This window comes from Neovison vison, chromosome 2, assembly GCF_020171115.1.
Source record: "Neovison vison isolate M4711 chromosome 2, ASM_NN_V1, whole genome shotgun sequence".
NCBI classification, from domain to species: domain Eukaryota; kingdom Metazoa; phylum Chordata; class Mammalia; order Carnivora; family Mustelidae; genus Neogale; species Neogale vison.
The window spans coordinates 192618781-192637731 of NC_058092.1; the positions used below are offsets into that span (position 1 = coordinate 192618781).

At 51.4% G+C, this 18951-nt stretch overlaps 1 protein-coding gene across 1 annotated transcript in view; it reads left to right on the forward strand.

Annotated features, from left to right (window-relative positions):
- Positions 1-2398: 2398 nt before the first annotated feature.
- ANXA11 (annexin A11) overlaps positions 2399-18951 on the forward strand; it is a 43516-nt gene continuing 26963 nt past the window's right edge. The window contains exon 1 of the mRNA XM_044239928.1: positions 2399-2618. The gene's annotated coding sequence lies outside the window, so the exon portion shown is untranslated. The remainder of the gene's footprint in view (positions 2619-18951) is intronic.

Sequence of the window (18951 nt, forward strand, 5' to 3'; positions counted from 1 at the left end):
CATACCTTGGCTGTACTCAAACCCTGTCTGTGCAATGACTCAAGGCTCCTGCTCTATTCAGAGCTGTGCAGCACCTGACCGGTTTACAAGGGGTTCACTCCCCCTTAGCTCAGCTCATGTTTGTGTCAGACCCTCGCCGCGATGAACCAGGGGTTACTTTGCAGATTTTCATAGACCATTTTGAAGATTTTCTAAGGGAGAACACCGAGGCTCAAAGAACGGATCACTTCCAAAGCGACAGGCCCCAGGTGTTGGCACACCAAACCCAGAGTCTTTTCCCCGACCCAAGTGTCCCCACGGAGTCCGAGCCCAACACGACGTTTGTTAAAAATAAATGGTTCAGGATGCCTGGGTGGCTCAGTGGGTTAGGCCTCTGCTTTCGGCTCAGGTCATGATCTCAGAGCCCTGGGATCGAGTCCCGTATGGGGCTCTCGGCTCAGCAGGGATCTTGCTTCCTCCTCTCTCTCTGCCTGCCTCTCTGCCTACTTATGATCTCTGTCTGTCAAATAAATAAATAAAATCTTAAAAAAAAATAAAGTAAAATAAATGGTTCAAAGTCACAGAAGGGTGACCACAGGGATAGCTATTCACCGCCCTGGCATTGAAGAGCTCAGGCCTGACGTAGGAAAGTGTGCGCTACACGCAGAAGAATTCTGCTTTGATTTATGTTTTTAAAGGTGGTAATTAAGGAAGCAGTAGCGCATCTACGAAAAAAGCGAGCCATTCAAAGAAGCTTGCCTTTAAGGCGGCCCTGAGCCGGGGCAAGCGCGGCGCCGACGCAAGCCGTCCAGCCGGAGGCTTGGGTGGGCGCCAGGTGTGACCTTCCCCGACGAAGTCCCCAGCTGAGGGCACGCCAGGCGACAGAGCCTCCCTCGGAAGGCCGCGGGCTCGGTGGGGGCTTCGCCCCGACGCGCGCCCCCACCGCGGTAATATCCGGGCCTGGCGGAGCCTCCTGGTGCCACTGACCCTCCGCTCGTCTTCGGCTGAGGGTGGGGGCGGGGCGTTTCCTCCGAGCCGCACTGGAGCCTTTGGCCCAAGCTTCACTCTCACCCGCCTCTCATCGCTAAAAAATGCAGTTCAGCCCCGAAAAAAGGCGGCGCCTTTGCGGGGTGAAGGGTGTTGCAGAGGCCGCGTAAAATGACTAGGTCCGCGGGGTTTGTAGTCGGGCGCGGCTTCCGCACGGCACCGCGAGCCTACCCCGCCCGCAGAGGCCAGAATCTCACCTTCGACCTACAGCGCCCAGTCCCGCCCTCTGTTTGCGCTCTGAAAATGGAAATAGGACCAGCAGCGCAGTTTGCTACAGCCCCAAACCGGCAGCAACCTAAATGTCCTTCCCTAAGAACCTAGGTGGCACGCACGTTGGCGCACCCCTTGGATCCTTGGGAAGAACCAAGGAGATCAAAGTGTGCTTGCATGGAAAGACCCGGCAAGATGTACTGAGCAAAAATGCATGTCGCAGAAAAACACGGCAACACCGTCTTAAACAGTGCATCTAGGCGAATATATAACACATAGAGGTTGCAAGAGAAAGATCTGGAAGGACACACCTAAAAGTGGCCTGGAGGAGTAAAGAGTGAATCTCAGTTTCTAAAAATTGCTTTTAAATGATCATATAGTCATTTATTACCTGTGCGAACATTTTTTTTTCCAAAAATAAGATCTTTTAGAGTAGTTTTATATGTACAGAAAAAATGAGAACACTTGGTTTCTCCTGTTATTAGCATTTCCTATTAGCATGGAGCTTTTGCTACAATGAATGAGCCAGAACTTGATTATTTGACGTCCATAATTTGTTTAAATTTCCTTAGTTTTTTCCTAATGTCCTTTTACCAGGATCCCCTCCAGGATGCCATGCTACATTATTTTCAAATCTCCTTAGGCTTTTCGTGGCTGTATTCTTGGGAGGAAGACCACATGGGCACATGCTATCACTGAAGATTTCTCTCTCTCCATGTGGACCTTGATCACCTGCCTAAGGTAGTTTGTTGGGTTTCTCCACCGTAAATCTACTCTCCCCACCCTCACCTCTATTTCCATACTGTTGGGTGACCTTTTTAACGTGAAAAGTGTTCTTTACCTGAAGGAGAGTCGCTAACAAAAGTACTTGGGCCAGAGGGGGCTTGGAGAACGCCGTCTCCTAGATCGTGTTTCAGGCACGACCGACGGAGGCGGGCGGAGCGGGGAAGTCCCTCACCGACCTCCCGGCGTCGGCACAATCCCCTGTCAGCCCCAAAGAGCCAGAAGTCCGGCGATTTTCTCCCCCCCGCCCCAGGAGGCAGCTCTCCGCCCGTTAGCCCTCCCGGCTATCACCTGGGGGCGGGGACGCGCTCCGACCCCACCCCTAGCCCCGCCCCGTCCCCTGCGCTAGCTGCTCCGCCCGGGGGCGCGCTGGGCCACTGCCGGGTTTTCCGCCCCGCGCGCTCCTCCTCCGGCCCAGCCCTGACGGTTGCGGTTCCCGAGTGCCCGAGTGCCCGGAGTGCCCCGAGTGCCCCGAAAGCCGGAGTGGGACAGAGCTCCAGGCCGACAGAGGCGCCGCGGCCGGGACGCCCGCGGAGACAGCCGCCGCTGCCCGGGGCCCCTCGCGGCCCCCACCCTTGTGATCAGTGGCCAGCGGCCGGGTAAGTGAGGGCTCCCAGGCCCTCCGGAGGCACGGGGCGGGGCGGCGGCAAGGGACGGGGTGGCGGCAGAGCGCCGCGGCCGGGCGGGTGAGCCCCAGACTGCCCTGCGCCCGCTCCCGTCCCGGTCCTGCCCTGCGGCTTCCTGGTTGCTCAGCACGGCGGTTGGGGGGGTTGGGGAGGTTGGTGTCGGGTTGTCGGGCTGGCCCTCGACGGGTCGTCGGCCAGGTTGCCGGACTCGGTCTGCCGCGAGGGGCTGCCCTCTGAGGTGGGCGGTGCGCAGGCCGGCCCTCTGTGCCCAGGGCCACGTGACTGTGCTGCGCGCCTGGGGTCGGGGGGCTCACCCGCTCCTGGGTGGGCGTGGGACGACTGGGTGAACTTGGGACCGGATGAACCTGCGACCAGAAGGCGACTGACTGGTATGGGGGTGGCCGATGGTCCGGGCCCCTCTGACCCAGCGGAGTTCTCGAGAGTGTAGGTGCCCTTCCGGCGTGTGCTAAGGAGGGCCCGTAGAGGAGGCTGGCTTCGGGAACTTTCCTCCTGAACTGGGAAGATGCAAATCCTGGGAGCTGCTGGTGTTGGAGATTGTTTGTTAAGGCCCCTTTGAGAAAATGCGGAACTACCCCGGCGCTGTGTTCACCTGTGTGTTTACCCTTTCTGCCTTTCCCCTTGAGCTCTACGTAGCCTGTGGAAGGCTTAAAATGGCAGAAACCCATTTTATTGGTTTAAAGGACAGTTGCGAAGTTCCCCTTCCGAGGAGAGAAGTTAAGCTGGCCAGTTCTAGCCCAAGCAGGTTACGGTTGCCGCCCCGCCCCCACCCCCGCGACATTTCTCTCAGCTTCCCCCATCAGTGACCTTGCTTTGCTTTGGGTATCCAAGGTAGCCAGCGACGCCGCTCTCTCTCCCGACCCTACGTTTTGCTTCTGGCTGCCTTGACCTGAGCGTGAAGTGGTGGCGCCTCTTCGCTGCTCCCACAACGGGAACAAAAACTTGCAGGGGAGGGCAGGGCTGAGTCCTGGAGGTGGAGGCGCAGGGTGTGTTCTCTTTCTTCACTCCTAAATGGCTCTCATTATGTTCCTTCATTCCTTCCTAGCTTCAGTCCATTGTTGGCGATTCCAGGACGATTAACAGTGCTCCTTCCCTCAAGGCACCCTCCTGTGCTTCTAGGTGGTCCCTGGCAAGACAGACCGGTGAGGTGCTAGGGAAATCTGTTACCCTGGCATGGGGTGCTCAGTACCTCGGGGTCCTACATCCCTCCGTCTTGTCTCTTATAAGTCTCTGTGCCTTGGTTTCCTCATCTGTAAAGTGGGGGTGGTAATACCTACCTCACGGGGGCATTGTAAGGGTTAAATGAGTTAATACGTGACAGTCATACCGCCCAGGCACAGCGCTGAGCTGGTGACTATTTGACCATACCTGTGTGCTGGATGGAGGTCCATTCAAATCGAATTGCTCTCCTGCCAGTTCCTGTTTTAGTTCATGTTGTTCTGCCCTCCTGGAATGTCCTTCTTCCCCATCTCTGCCCATGATTCCCCACCCTTCTGGGAACCATCCAGGAGCTTACTCCTAGCCGGAAGGGACAAGACATACTCTGAGCCCACGCTGCCCTCCTCCTCCACTCCTTTGGCATCCCTTCTCCATAGTCGCCTTGCTTAGTATTTGTGTGGCCCCATGTATTATCCCTGCCCTGTCCTTTGTCTTTGGAAGGCGGGGCTTACTCATGTTTCTTACTTGTGCCTTGGTTGCACAGCACCCAGGATGGGCTCTGCCTAATATATGTGCTAGCAGAATTTCGCTGAGTGTGAGAGGCAGGCCAGGGAAGTAAGGTTTTCCTTGATCTTAGACCTTGAAGGCTCAGTTTGGGTAGGCAACAAAAGAGAGCCTGAGATGGAGCTAGGGCAAGGCTGACAGATACCTGTCTTGGATTGCTTACCTAGAAGGCCAAGATTCCGTGGAGGATGGGTCCTTTGGAGTGACGGGAGTAAGAATCCAGCCAGGATAGGTTAGTGTGGGCTCTTGGGAATTCATTGCAGAACAGAGAGGCAAAGCCGGTGTAGGCAGGAGGTGAATGTAGAAAGGAAATCTGTGTCGAGTGCTGGGGACCTGTGCCGAGGATCCAGGGCCTTTTTGGAGTTCACCCTCCTTCCTCTTGGATTGACCTCCTCCTTTCCTCTCTCCCTAAGCCTGAGGCAGTGCCTGGTGCTTGATCCCGTGGTGGGTCACTCAGGGAAGACTCTGTGCGCTGGTGTGCTTCACAGTCACAGCCAAGCAGGCCAACTCAGGTCTTACTGGACTTCTCTCTACAGCACATTCTGATGCCATTGTCCTCTGGTGCCTCAGGAATTTGAGTGATCCTAGATAGGAAAGCCCTTGGGCTTTTAGCCCTTAGGCACCTGTAAAGGTGAAGAAACTGAAGTTTCTTTGTTGGGAATTTGCATTTTTAAAAGGAGTTGTTGAAATTCAGTGAAGCTTTCTAATAATGCTGAGACTACAGCATAGTAGGCCCACTGACCCCCCCCTTCCCCCCAACTCCCCCCCAGTAAAATAGAGGTCTGATGTCACCTGGTGGCTTGTATTCTGGAGGATCCTAACAGTACATAGGGCCCAAACAGAGGCTCCAGTACGCTTTTAGAAGCAAGTAGTGGGTGAGGGCAACAATGGAGGAGTCAGGAGACAGTTCTCCATTTGGGGTCACTGGGACAAGTTGTGGAGCCACACAAGGTCCCAGTGTTCTAGATGGTAAAATGCCTGCCTCATATGGTTGTTTGCAGATTCTGGTGAGAAGATGTTTGTGGAGGGGGTTTAAGATCAGCCAGGGCTTGTTCATGATGGTGTTGATCTCTTGGGTGCTTTACTGCAAGGACACTTGAGACAGGATGGAGTGTGCAGACCGTTGGCGCCTGACTCTCTGATCCCTTAGTGTCTGGTCTTCCAGGGGTTGTGCTCCTGAAGTCCCACGGACTCAGCAGAAAAGGAGGGAAGAATTGTTGCTGAAATTGCAAGGGAAGTCTGGTGTCCCCAGCCTTTGTCACCTGGAGCTTGGGGGTAGGCTGGTTGGGAGGACCATGAGCTGAGAGGAATGTGAATGAAGGTGGAAAGGAGAAACCCAGAGGGGGTTAGCTGGGGATTAAGCCTGGGACTGGCATCTCTAGTGGGAAAAGTATGTTTATGTTGGGGGGGGTTGTCAGCTGGCAGTAGCAGATGTGAGCTTGCCGTGGCTACCTAAAAGGTCACGGCTATTTTTAGGAATTGGGTGACAAGGCATGTTTCTGTTGAACCAACATTGTGAGTACCCACTGTTTGCCCAGCCCTGTGCTGTGTGCTTAAAAGCACAGTCCACCCCACCCACCCTAGGTTGTCTGCCTGGATTCCCCAGAGACCTGGCATACTGGATGAGAACCAGGTCTGGAAGGTGGCCAAGATCATGACCGTGAATTCAGTTTTGGACATGGAGCGTCTTGAGATGCCTTTGGGGTACCAAGGAGTCAGGTGTGTCTGGGGCTTAGGAGGACTCTGGGCTAGAGAGACATTTTTGTCTAGATTTATCTGCTATAAAGGGCACGATGAGATTGAGGAACTCACCTTGAATAGCTGAGTAATGGAGCCCAAGCCCAGGAAGGAGCTAGAAAAACAGCAGTCCATGAGGGGAGAGGAAAAGCAGGACAGTGTCAGATCAAAGAAGCCAGGGTGAGTCCACTTCAGTTGGAGGGAGTGACCACGGGTGCCCACTGTTGCTGTGGGAAGTGATAAGGAGGATACGCAGCACGTTAGCTGTGGCAGTTTTGCTGGGAGGCTGGTGGAGAAGCCAGATGGGAATGAATGGGCGGAGGATTTGCAGGAGTGCGGAACGGCTGTGCTGAGTATAGACAAGCTTTGAAGGGAAGGAGAGGTGTTGGGTGATGCGGGAGGAGGCCGGCAACGAGGGGGTGTTTGTTTCTGTTTCTCAGCTCATCCTCCCATTCCACCCTGAGAAATTAGCAGTGTGGGTGGCCGTCAGTCCAGCCCCCCAATTCCTCTGTGTCGTATGGACACAGGCACCTGTAAAGGTTTGCTGCTGCTGCTGCTTTTTTAAGGATTTTATTTATGCATTTAAGAGAACAAGCGAGCAGGGAGAGGGGCAGAGGAAGAGGGAGAAGTAGTCTCTCTGCTGAGCAAGAAGCCTGATGTGGGACTCTATCTGTCCCAGGACCCTGGGATCATGACCTGAGCCAAAGGTTTACGCTTAACCAACTGAGCCCCGCGGGTGCCCCTGTAAAGGTTGGCTTCTCTCACTGAAGGGTTTCATGCTGCACCCCTTATTCTGCAGCTGGTGGTTTTGATTAGTTTATCAGGGGCAGTAACCCTGGGTGAGCCATGTTCTGGGTCAGTAGCCACTGTGGAAAGATCTATAGTGCAGGGAGACTGGTTTATACAGTCTTCCCTTAATTGATGGGTATGGGGACCATTGACTATTTTTATAATTTGAACTAGTGCTGGAATGAGCAACGAGTAGGGCCTTGATTGGGATGGCATCGAATGTATTCATTTATAAGGAAGAGTTGACTTTTTTATAATACTAACTTTTGCAAATCAGGGACAGATTACAGGCCTTGTAATACATCTTTAGTAGATATTATGAATGGGATTTTAAGTGGATTTGCTAGCCGGATAATAATTTTTTGTATCCTTTCCACTTTTTTTTCCTGCTTCTTGGCCATTAATTTCAGCCTTTATCATTATTCACTCCTTCTTACTTTTGGCTTATTTTGTTGCTCTACTTTTAATCTCTAAATTAGTTCACTTATTTTTTAGTTTTTTAACTTAAAAAACATTAAAGTTCAACTTTTGTGTTTAACAACCCTAGCTGTTTGGCCTTCGAAAGGCTCACCTTTCCATTCCTTTATGGCCGCCACAGAGATGAGGGATTTTTTTTTATTTCTTTAAGTTTATTTATTTATTTAAGTAGTCTCTGCACCCAACACAGGGTTCAGACTCATGACCCTGAGGTCAACAGTCTCACATTCTTCTGGCCAGCTGCCCTGCCATGTAGATCTCTCTTGATCCAAGGAGGTTTTAGAAGACAGGATCCTGAATTTAACCAGTAATCGGTTTTGTGGGGAGTATGATTACATTTTGATGTCGACTGCTGGTTTTATTGGGTTATGTTTAGTGAATGTGATCAGCAAAATTTCTTCTCGCTGGGCCGTATCCAGATTTTCTCTGTGGCAAGTACATGAACCATACTAGAAGCTCTCACGGACAGGAAAGGTTACATATTCCCCGTGGGTCACAGACTGCAGATGTATCTGTTAACTTGAGCTTGCTTGCCTTTCCTTGCATATTGGTCGGTCAAATTCTGCAAGAGGTCCCCAAAATTCTCGCTATAATCTCCAGTTAAGTCAGGCAGTACTTACCTTCATTCTCGATGCAGGGACCAGACATCCATGCTTGATGTGTACAGGTTTATGAAGCTGATATCCATGCTTGATGTGTACAGGTTTATGAAGCTGATCTGTGCAGATAGTACTTTGCATCATTTGTTGCTTATTTTAATGGTTTGGCCTTTGGCCTTCATTGCCACGTTATCTGTATATTGGGAGACCATATTGCCAAAGGTCTGGGAGAATCCTTTCTTCTTCAGAGACCAAAAATAAATAAAAAGTGCATTTTGTAAGACAGTAAATGAAAGGCTCAGAAACACAGAGGCAGGCAGAGGCAGGCATTGGCCAGGGGCTTTACACCAGGACCTGTTTTAGTTCAGGCTTATGCGCAGTATGTCAGTATGTGGTCCTCTGGTCTCCCGGACCTGCTTCTCAGCACCCCAGTTGTCATGAAATAATCCAGTCCCAGTGGTCACCAGGATAGCCAGCTTCTTAGGAGGGATGGATAAAATAAGATTTGCCTGCAAGCTCCAGGGACAGGGCCCGCACTGCCTCTCTTCTTCTGTGGTTCTTGTCGCTTCCTTTGTGTCCAAAGACAGGGACAGCTCTGACTGGCAGTTACACTGTTCCTTCCTGGTTTGTGACAGCACACGGCCTTTCTCTGTTCCACAAGGGATATGACAAAACAGTACACAAAAAAGTCCCAAGGCCAACTTAGGCCACGGCCTGGGTGGCTCCGTTGGTTGAGCTTCCAGCTCTTGATTTCGGCTCAGGTCATGATCTCAGGGTCAAGGAATTGAGCCCCACATCAGTCTCCACACTGAGTGTGAGCGTGGAGCCTGCTTGAGATTCTCTCTCTCCCTCTCCCCTGCTCAGTGCTCACTCTCTCTCAAATAAATAAATCCTTTAAAAAAAAAAAAAAGTGTCTTTTGTACTCAGCACATGACCAGGGTGTGGGAGGATGGCAGAAGGCAGTGGCAACAGCAAACCGAATTTGGGGGTTTCTGTCTTTGATAGCAGATTCAGACTGTTCACATGCCAGACAGTCTTGATTTTATTCCTTGGATCTTATTTTCTGTTTATTACTTACTATACCTGGGTGTTACTTCTGTCCTGATTTCTGCTGACTTGGGGAGGTTTCTCATCATCCCTCTTCCCTCACCTGTCTGCATTACGATTCAGTGTTGGCTGTGGATTAGGAGAGGAGCCCCCTCTCTCTTCAGAAATTGGAGGCTGGGGTCCATGTCTGCTCCGTGAGGTCGTCCTGGCACCAGGCTGCTGGTGTGGAGTTGCCCCCAGCACTCTCTAGGGCTGCGGTTTCCGAATATAAGCATATCTGAGACTAACTGGGAAGGTTTGTTAAAACACAGATTTCTACCCCTCCGCCCTTAACGGCTCTGATTTAGGAGGTCTGGGGTGAGGCCTGGACATCTTCATTTTTGACAGCCACCCCTGCTGTTGCATCCGCCTGGGGACCATCCCGGAGGGAAGGACCTCCAGGGCCTTCTCTTAACCCGCATGGCTCAGGGCAGCTGGCTTGCAGGGCCGTGCCCTGCCTGGTTGCCAGGGAGGCTTGGAAACTAGTCCTTATTGGAGGCTACCATGTGCCAGGCAACAGTTGTTGTTCTGTGCCACAAGTAAGAGGGGGCAGATGGTCATAGGGGACAACCAGAAGTTCCTGGGACTCCACCCACTGCTGTGTTTAATTTGAAACTCCGTCTTGCCATCGGCCAAGCTGGTACTCCTTGGTTAGGAAGCGGGAATGGCCTGTCACGACCAGAATGGTATGTCATGATGGTGACAATGGCGAGCCCACAGACAGTGCAGGGCACGGTCACCTCCGACCCCGTAGCTGGTGCATAGAAGGCCAGCAGCTGCTGCCACCGCTCGCTGATGAACTGGGTTCTTGCTCCTTCTAGGCTGCCCCCAGGAGTCGGGTCCCTTCCTCATTTTGTCTTAACATTTCAGAAGCTCCATCCAGCCCTGGGGGCGAGGAGGTTGGCACCCAGAAGGGAGCTGAGTGGAGGGGAGCTGGTGTGGGCCGTGAGTGCGTCAGCCCAGAAGCGGAGAGACATGCTTCTGGTCTGTGTCGTGCCTCCAGCTGGTCCTGGGACATCAGGCAGATTGTTTCTGCTCTCTGGGCCTCCACTCCACCATAGTAAAATAGGCTGGTCGAAGCCGATGATTTCACGAAGGCCACTGCCAGGTCCTGTATTCTAGGATTCCTGTGTAATCCAATGCCAGGGCACTGGGAATTGACTTTTTATTTCCAGGACATGTCTTTCAGAACTGGCTTGCTCAAGTTCAGCTCTCCAGTAAGGCTTAAACACAACCCCATTGCTACTTCCCCAGCCCAGCCTGCCTTGTTTGGAGCATCTCTCGGCTGTTTAGCCCCAGTGCCAGCCCTGGGGCAGTCGGAGGCACAGACTGGCTAATGATGGACTTGGGCTCCAGCAAGCCTTCGTTCACGGCCTGTGGGTGGGGAGTTCAATGTTTAACAGCACCTTGTGCAGGCTTTTTTGTTCAGTGCCAGGGAAAATACAGTCAGGATTGGTGGGGGTCTGCCTGGGGCGCTCTGGCTTGTTTCTGTGGCTTTATGACACTGTGCCCACGCCCAAGAGAGGCAGATCCCCATGAGGGCGGGACACGGGGACTCTGCGTCCCTATAGAGAGTAGGGCCACTTACCTTGCAGAGTTAGGGATGTTCGTCCGCCCTCAAAACACTTGCAGTCCTGCCTTGGTGTGGGAGGAAGAGGAGAGAATGTCCTTGAAGTGTCGTCCTCTCTGCCCCCAGAATTCCTGGAGCCTCTGCACCAGAAGGTCTGACCAAAAGGCCATCAGAACAGGTGCCACCCAGGATGTGGAAGAGATGAATCAGGGTCCACTTGTGTCACGTCGTGGTGCCCAGCCCTCTGCTAGCCAGTGGCAGGTGGAGGAGAGACCTGTCCTACAGCCTAGGCTCTGCCTCTTGCACCGAGAGGCCTAAGAAATAGTAATTCTGGCTCTGGCGTCAGTTGGTGTGACCCTGGCTTGCCAAGAATCATCTCTGAGCCCTGTTCCCTTGAGGTGATCTTATCTGTCTTGTAGGAACACTGTGAAGATGAATGAGGCAATATATAATGAGGTAATACGTGTCTCGACCATAGGTACTGGGAAGAGGGGAGTAACATTCATTTACTAGAGGATATTAGGCCTAGTGCTGATAAGTTCCAGGAAGAGCAGTCATTAGGGGTAGAGAGATCAGGGTGGGCTTCCTGAAGGAGGTGGGGCTCTGTCTTGGCTAAAGGAAGGCCAAAATTGACATAGGCTTAAGGAAGGCGTAAAGGAGCCAAGGAGGGCAGACTGGTTAGAAGGAACCAACTGAACAAAAGTCCTGAAGATAGAAAGTGCCAGGATAACATCCTGGCTGTGAACCGCAGTCCTGTCTGGGAACCTGCCGTCAGCTTGCCGTGGCCCAGTGTAACTCTTGGCCCAGAGCCCTTTGGCAGAGCCTAGGATCCCCCCTGCACAGGGGTCAGCCCATGCCTGAGATCAAGATCCGAAAGAGAATCTTCTCTACTGTGAACTGTAGGCTCTGATGGGGATCTCTTTCCACTTCAGCAGCACAAGGTTAGCCGGGAACTTTGTCACCCTTAGACGGAAAGGTGCTGGTAAGTGTTATTTGAAGGAGAGGTTTCTTGGGGCTTCTAGGTGAGGCCGGGGGGAGGGGGGCTCTCGTGTATCTGGGTTCAAAGGGACTGAGCTTCTCCAAAGCCATTTGAACAGGCGCTCCCTGCTGCCTTCCGTTCTAGCCCTCCCTGCCACCCCCTTCCCCCAGTTCACTGTGAGAGGATCTGTGACGGGCTGTTGGCTTTCATATGGCTCATTGTCTCTTTAACTGGCAGGGCCCTGGGTGACATCAACTGTCCCTTTGACTACACGTGCAGATGCCTGCAGGAGTAGCCCAGCTTGGGACGGTGGGCTGCTGCAGTAGGCACACCTGGCTGAAGGGGTGGTCGCTGCCTCCCTAGCTGTGTGCTACCGCAAGGAAATAGAGGACCCGTGTTGCCAGAGCTCCTATTTTTCCATTAAAAAATTTTTTTTAAAAGTCAGGCCCAGCTCTTTTATAGCCGCTTGCCTCCCCCCCCCCCCCGGGAAATAAATGTGAACTACAGAACCCTCATGGAGCCCCAGGTTCTGGGCAGCACAAGTCCAGAACCACACACCCCTCATAGGCTTACCCATTTAATAAGTGAGGGAGAAAGATGCCCAGAAGAGCCTTAGGTTGGTCGAGACCCATCAGAGGAGCCGGTTCTCTACACTCTTCTCCCTCCTTCCTCTCCCAGAGGATGCATTTCCTGATTCTCTGCCATAATCTCCATTCTTCCTAGGAATGGCTCTTAAACCCCTTGTGGATAACTTCCTGCAACTGCTCTGTTGTGTTTATGTCCCCAGGCAGACGGAAAGCCTGGGGCAGGCCAGGACTTTGGTTTTTTCCTCCTCTTTTCCCAGGTAGCCTAGCCCAGCCCTGGGTTCCTTTCTGAGCCCAGAGGTGGAATTACTATGAAGATAATGGAATGTAAGTTTCCACTTCAGGAGACCCTCCCCTCCCCGCACCTTATTTGCCAGAGAGGAGTCCTAGCAATGATGTATGTGTATTCATTTTCTGGAAGAAGACCCCCCAAATCATAGGAGCTTCAAACCCCATAAAACCGGGACCGACCCCTGTAGATGCGGTGACTGGCTGGCATCCTGTCTTTTGGACAGTGACCTCTTATTTGGGGGTGGGGGGCAGGAGATCGGGGTCCTGGGCCAGCCCTCTTAGGATCTTGCTTTGTCACCTGGGCATGTCACTTCCTCCTCTCTGGTTGTCAGTTTCCCCGTCTGAAATGAGAGCCGAGGTGGCGTGGGTAGGAATGAACTGAGTCATGGCTAGGGCTGAGTGAGCTCCGGGGCCCCAGCTGTGCGATCCTGGCGGGTTGGGGTGTGATGGTCCCGCCGGGGTGGAGCACACTGCCAACCTTTTCCCTCCCCAGAGCGTTTGCATTGCTGGCGGGGTGTGTCTGGCCCGGCCACACAGAACCACTCACAACCCTGAGCCTCACCATGGTGATTCTTGTTGACTGATAAAATACCAGGGAGCAAAGCTTTATGGAGGTTTTATTCCCAGACCTGCAGAAATGGTGAGCACCTGGTCTTTCCTTTTTCGGTTGGAATAGTCAATTTATTCCTTCCTCTTCCCTTGTCAGGGAAAGCCTCCTGAGTTACATAGACTTGTGCCTGGGTCTTTCTACACAAGGAGAGCAGAGGCTTTTTCAAAGGGAACACCATAGAAGGATTTGGAAGAAAGGAGATTATTGTCTGTGTTAAGTTTTGTATTGTTGCCATAACAAATTACCACAGACTTAGTGGCTTAGAATCACACAACTTATTTTGGTGGTAAAATAACATAACATGGGACACCTGGGTGGCTCACCTGGTTAAGCATCTGCCTTCAGCTCAGGTCATGATCCCGGGGTCCTAGGATCCAGTCCCACATCAGGCTCTCTGCTCAGCAGGGAGTCCACTTCTTTCTGTGCCTGCTGCTCCCCTGCTGCTGCGCTCTCTCTCTGATAAATAAATAAAATCTTTAAAATATACACATAACATAAAATTTACCATTTTAGCATTTTTTAAAAAGCGTGTAGTTCCAAGGCACTAAGGATGTTGAGACTGTCGTGTGGTCAGCAGAAGCTCCCCAGACCCCCCTCCTCCCTGCCCCGGCCACTACAGTCCTCTGTCCACATTGGGCTGCTCCAGGCACCTCCCGACAGTGGACTCACACGGTGTTTTCCTGTCTGTGATGGGCTGAGTTCTCAGCATAACATCCTGTGTTCAGCCCTGCCGAAGCACCTGTTGCAATCTCCTTCCTTTTTAAGGCCGAATAGTATTCTGTTCTGTGTTCTGTATCGCGTTTTGTTTATCGTTCCTTTGGGCGGCCAAAGCAAGCGCCCCCAGCAGGGCTCAGGCACCCCCAGCGCCTGGTTGACATCCTCCTGCTTGGCTTATGGGCCGTTCTGGGAGCAGCCCCTCTGCAAGGGTTGTGTTGCCGGGAGCCGTCACCCCCAGGTGGAGGTGGTGAAGCGCAGACACAGACCTCTCTCCTCAGCCTGCACTGCACTTGGAAACACAACCACAGTTTCCTCTTTTTGTGTGTGTGGGGGTGTGTTTCCTTATGACCTGACCACAACTTGGACTTGTCACTGCCACTGTCTGTCACAAGAACCTTGCCATCTGCCAGGACCGAGCCCCAAGGCCTCCTCACGTTCTGGGCTTGGGTGTGAGCCAGTGTTGACACCATGTATGGGTTCACCTTCATTTTCCATTGCTAAGAGATCCCAAATTGGGATTGGCCTATGACTAAGCGTCGGCCCTTCCGGAAGCCCATTTGGTGGGGTGTCAGAGGGAAGCTCCCGTGAACAGGAAGGAGCCAGGTTTGTGAGAGAGCTGTGCTGTGGAGGGGGAGAGGGAGACCACGAGCTGGTGTGTGAAAGTGGTCACCACTGCCTCGCTGCTCACCTTCTCAACACCCAAGGACCCGGTCTAGAAAGGCAGCTGGGAGGAAGGAACATGATTTCCATCAGGGTGAGGACCTGGGGTCAGAGTACTGACAGCAGGTGCAGGGGCACAGGAGCTGCTTCCCTGGGTCCCCCCTCACAGGCAGAATCTTCTCCAAGAGGCCTTTTCAGAGGTGCTTCTCTCGCCGCACCTGGCCTCCCCCTGCCCTGTCTGCTGCTTGCCGCTGCTTCTCTGGCCCCTGCCATTCCTGGGGCATGGACTGGGCACCCAGGCACGCAGAAGGGAAAGAAAGAAAGCTTTGCCAGTTTCCTGTTGGTGAATTCCCCCTTGGGGAGATGGGAATATCCAACACAGCCATTCCCAGGACCTGCTCTTCCAGAGCTGGGTTTGGTGTGGGAGAAGGAACTGGCCAGCAGGATTCTACTTGTCACATGCTCTGCCCCCACCGCTAGCATTACTCCCCAGTTCTCCATCCTCTCCCCACACTGCCTCCAAGTTTCTCAGCCCGAGTATTATCAAATGGGCTTCTAGTCCTCCTGTTTGCTATTTTGTACTGGAGAAACTGGTATCATGAAAGGTTAAGTGAAATTAGGGACGCCTGGGTGGCTCAGTTGGTTAAGCAGCTGCCTTCGGCTCAGGTCATGATCCCAGGGTCCTGGGATCGAGTCCCACATCGGGCTCCTTGCTCGGCAGGGAGCCTGCTTCTCCCTCTGCCTCTGCCTGCCTCTTTGTCTGCCTGTGCTCGCTCGCTTTCTCTCCCTCTGTCTCTGACAAATAAATAAATAAAATCTTTAAAAAAAGAAAAAAAAAAAGAATATATTTGATATTAAACTGTTGCTATCCCCATTTTACACATGTGGAAAACCGAGGCCCAGAAAGCTTAGGTAACCTGCCCAAGGTCACACACCTAGAAAGAGCAGGACAGGGATTTGAACCTGTGCGGTCTGGCTTCCGAGTTCATGTTCTTCCCACCAGCCTATCCTGCCGTTGATGAAGTACCTGGGGTCCCAGTGAGGCCTGAGATCCTGATTCCTAATCCCAGGCTAGTCCATCAACTGGCGCTTTTCAGTTTCTGAGATACTGGTTCCCGGGGCAGGTGAGCTCCAGGAGGAAGTAGAGTATAGCATGGGGGTAAAAGTCCGGGGCTTTGGAAACCTGGTTGCCTGGGTGTGAGTCTTGGCTCAGTCATTCACTACCTGTAACTGGTGAGTTCTATAATCTCTCCGTACCTCAGTTTCCTTATCTCTTAATAGGGGATCATAATCTCAGTGTTTCTTTTGTAAAGTTGTTGTAAAGTTGAATTCCATGTAAAGCACTTAATAGAGTGCCTAGCACATATTAAAGTAGTTAGTAAATGTTAACTGTTATGATTTCCTAATTAGCTGGAGAAATTTGGGGATAAAGTTAAGCAGTCTCCTTTGTTACAGGACTTCTCAGAGCCTTTTACCATGCTATTATGAATGGGCACTTTGGGGAGGAGATGCAGTAGGCAACTTTTTCCAAAGTTTTGGACAACTAATCTCTCTCTCCTTTTAAGTTGCATCCCTCTGAGTTCTCAACTTGGAAGATACTAAGCTGGTGTCCAGGAACATAGTTCAGAAAGCACTGAGCTGTAAATCAAGCTGCCTGTCTGTGCTGAGCTGGGGCTGGAGGCCCAGATTATTGCTGAGCCAGCTCTGAGTGACTGTATGTGGCAGAGTTCTGTCTGTGTCTGGCTTCCCTCCTCCCCTGTAGGTGTGCGGAGAGGGAACAGGTGCGAGCCTAGGCACTGAGGATCCCTGGAACCTCCTGGCCATGAGGAATGGCTTTGGCAAACCCTAGTTCAAAGTGTATTTACTGCACTCACTTCTGCCCTGGGAGGAGGGGTCCTACAGTAGGTCCCCTGTGGCACGAATGGCTGGGAGCACCAGATAAGCCAGCCTAGCTCAGATGGAAGCAGCCCCAGGTGTTGCAGCGTGGCTCTATTAGGAGAAAGCAGGCAGCGAGTAGAGTTCTACGATGGATGCTCTCCCTAGTGTGTGTATGGTTTGAGTAAACCGTGTCCCTGGTGTATTTTAGCTGCAAAACTAAGGGGGTTGAAGATGGCGGAGAAGTAGCAGGCTGAGACTACCTCAGCTAGCAGGAGATCAGCTAGAGAGCTTATCTAAAGATTGCAAACACCTGCAAATCCATCGGCAGATCGAAGAGAAGAAGAACAGCAATTCTAGAAACAGAAAAACAACCACTTTCTGAAAGGTAGGACTGGCGGAGAAGTGAATCCAAAGCGACGGGAAGAGAGACCCCGGGGGGGAGGGGCCGGCTCCCGGCAAGCGGCGGAGCAACGGAGCACAAAATCAGGACTTTTAAAAGTCTGTTCCGCTGAGGGACATCGCTCCGGAGGCTAAACCGGGGTGAAGCCCACACGGGGTCGGCGTGACCTCAGGTCCCGCGGGGTCACAGAAGGATCGGGGGTGTCTGAGTGTCGCAGAGCTTGCGGTTATTGGAACGGGAAAGCCGGCTGCAGAGACAGAGCCGACAGTAAGCTCGCAGCTCGGAGTTGCCTTGAACCGGTCGCAAGCTCGGTGAGCTCGGAGCACGGCCGGAGGTTAGGCAGACGCGAGTTACCAGGAGCAGTTCGCTGAGGGCGCACAGGGGAGCGGGGCCCTGGGCTCTCGGCTCCTCCGGGCCGGAGACCAGGAGGCCGCCATTTGTATTCCCATCCTCCGGAACTCTACGGAAAGCGCTCAGGGAACAAAAGCTCCTGAAAGCAAAGCCGAGCAGATCACTCAGCCCCGGCCCCTGGTAAGGGCGGTGTAATTCCGCCTGGGGCAAAGACACTTGAGAATCACTACACCAGGCCCCTCCCCCAGAAGATCAACAAGAAATCCAGGCAAGACCAAGTTCACCTACCAAGGAGTGCAGTTTCAATACCAAGGAAAGAGCAGCAGAATTCCAGAGGAGGAGAAAACAAACCACGGAACTCATGGCTTTCTGCCGGTGATTTTTTAGTCTTGCAGTTAATTTATTTTTTTTTCTTTTTCATTTTTTTTCTCTTCTTCTGCTAAAATTTTTTATAATTTTACCCTTTTCTTTTTTAACGTTTTTTAACTAGATTATCTAATATATATATATTTTGCTTTTTTATACTTTTCTTTATTCATTTTCTTTTTTTAATTCTTTTTTTTTCTTTCTTTCTTTTTGAACCTCTTTTTACCCCCAAATCAGAAGAGATCCTAATCTCTTCAATCTTTTTTTTCTTAACTCTTTTTTAAATTCTTGATTGAATTTTTAATTCAATCTCTTTTTTTAAATTCTTTTTTTCTTTTTTTCTTTCTTTCTTTTTGAACCTCTTTTTATCCCCAAATCAGAAGAGATCCCAAACAGAAGAGATTGGGAGATCCCAATCAGAAGAGATTGGGAGATCCCAATCAAAGGAGATCCCAATCAGAGGAGATCCCTCACCCAATCGTGAGGGGGGAGAAATCCCCCCACATGATTTGGGATCTCTTCTGATTTGGTTAAAGCATATTTTCCTGGGATTGTTGCCACCCTTTTAGTATTTTACTTGCTCCCTCATATACTCTTAGCTGGACAAAATGACAAGGCGGAAAAATTCACAACAAAAAAAAGAACAAGAGGCAGTACCGAAGGCTAGGGACCTAATCAATACAGATATTGGTAATATGTCAGATCTAGAGTTCAAAATGACAATTCTCAAGGTTATAGCCGGGCTTGAAAAAGGCATGGAAGATATTAGAGAAACCCTCTCCAGAGATATAAAAGCACTTTCTGGAGAAATAAAAGAACTAAAATCTAACCAAGTTGAAATCAAAAAGGCTATTAATGAAGTTCAATCAAAAATGGAGGCTCTCACTGCTAGGATAAATGAGGCAGAAGAAAGAATTAGCGATATAGAAGACCAAATGACAGAGAATAAAGAAGCTGAGCAAAAGAGGGACAAACAGCTACTGGACCATGAGGGGAGAATTCGAGAGATAAGTGACACCATAAGACGAAACAACATTAGAATAATTGGGATTCCAGAAGAAGAAGAAAGAGAGAGGGGAGCAGAAGGTATACTGGAGAGAATTATTGGGGAGAATTTCCCCAATATGGCAAAGGGAACGAGCATCAAAATTCAGGAGGTTCAGAGAACGCCCCTCAAAATCAATAAGAATAGGCCCACACCCCGTCACCTAATAGTAAAACTTACAAGCCTTAGTGACAAAGAGAAAATCTTGAAAGCAGCCCGGGAAAAGAAGTCTGTAACATACAATGGTAAAAGTATTAGATTGGCAGCTGACTTATCCACAGAGACCTGGCAGGCCAGAAAGAGCTGGCATGACATTTTCAGAGCACTAAACGAGAAAAACATGCAGCCAAGAATACTATATCCAGCTAGGCTATCATTGAAAATAGAAGGAGAGATTAAAAGCTTCCAGGACAAACAAAAACTGAAA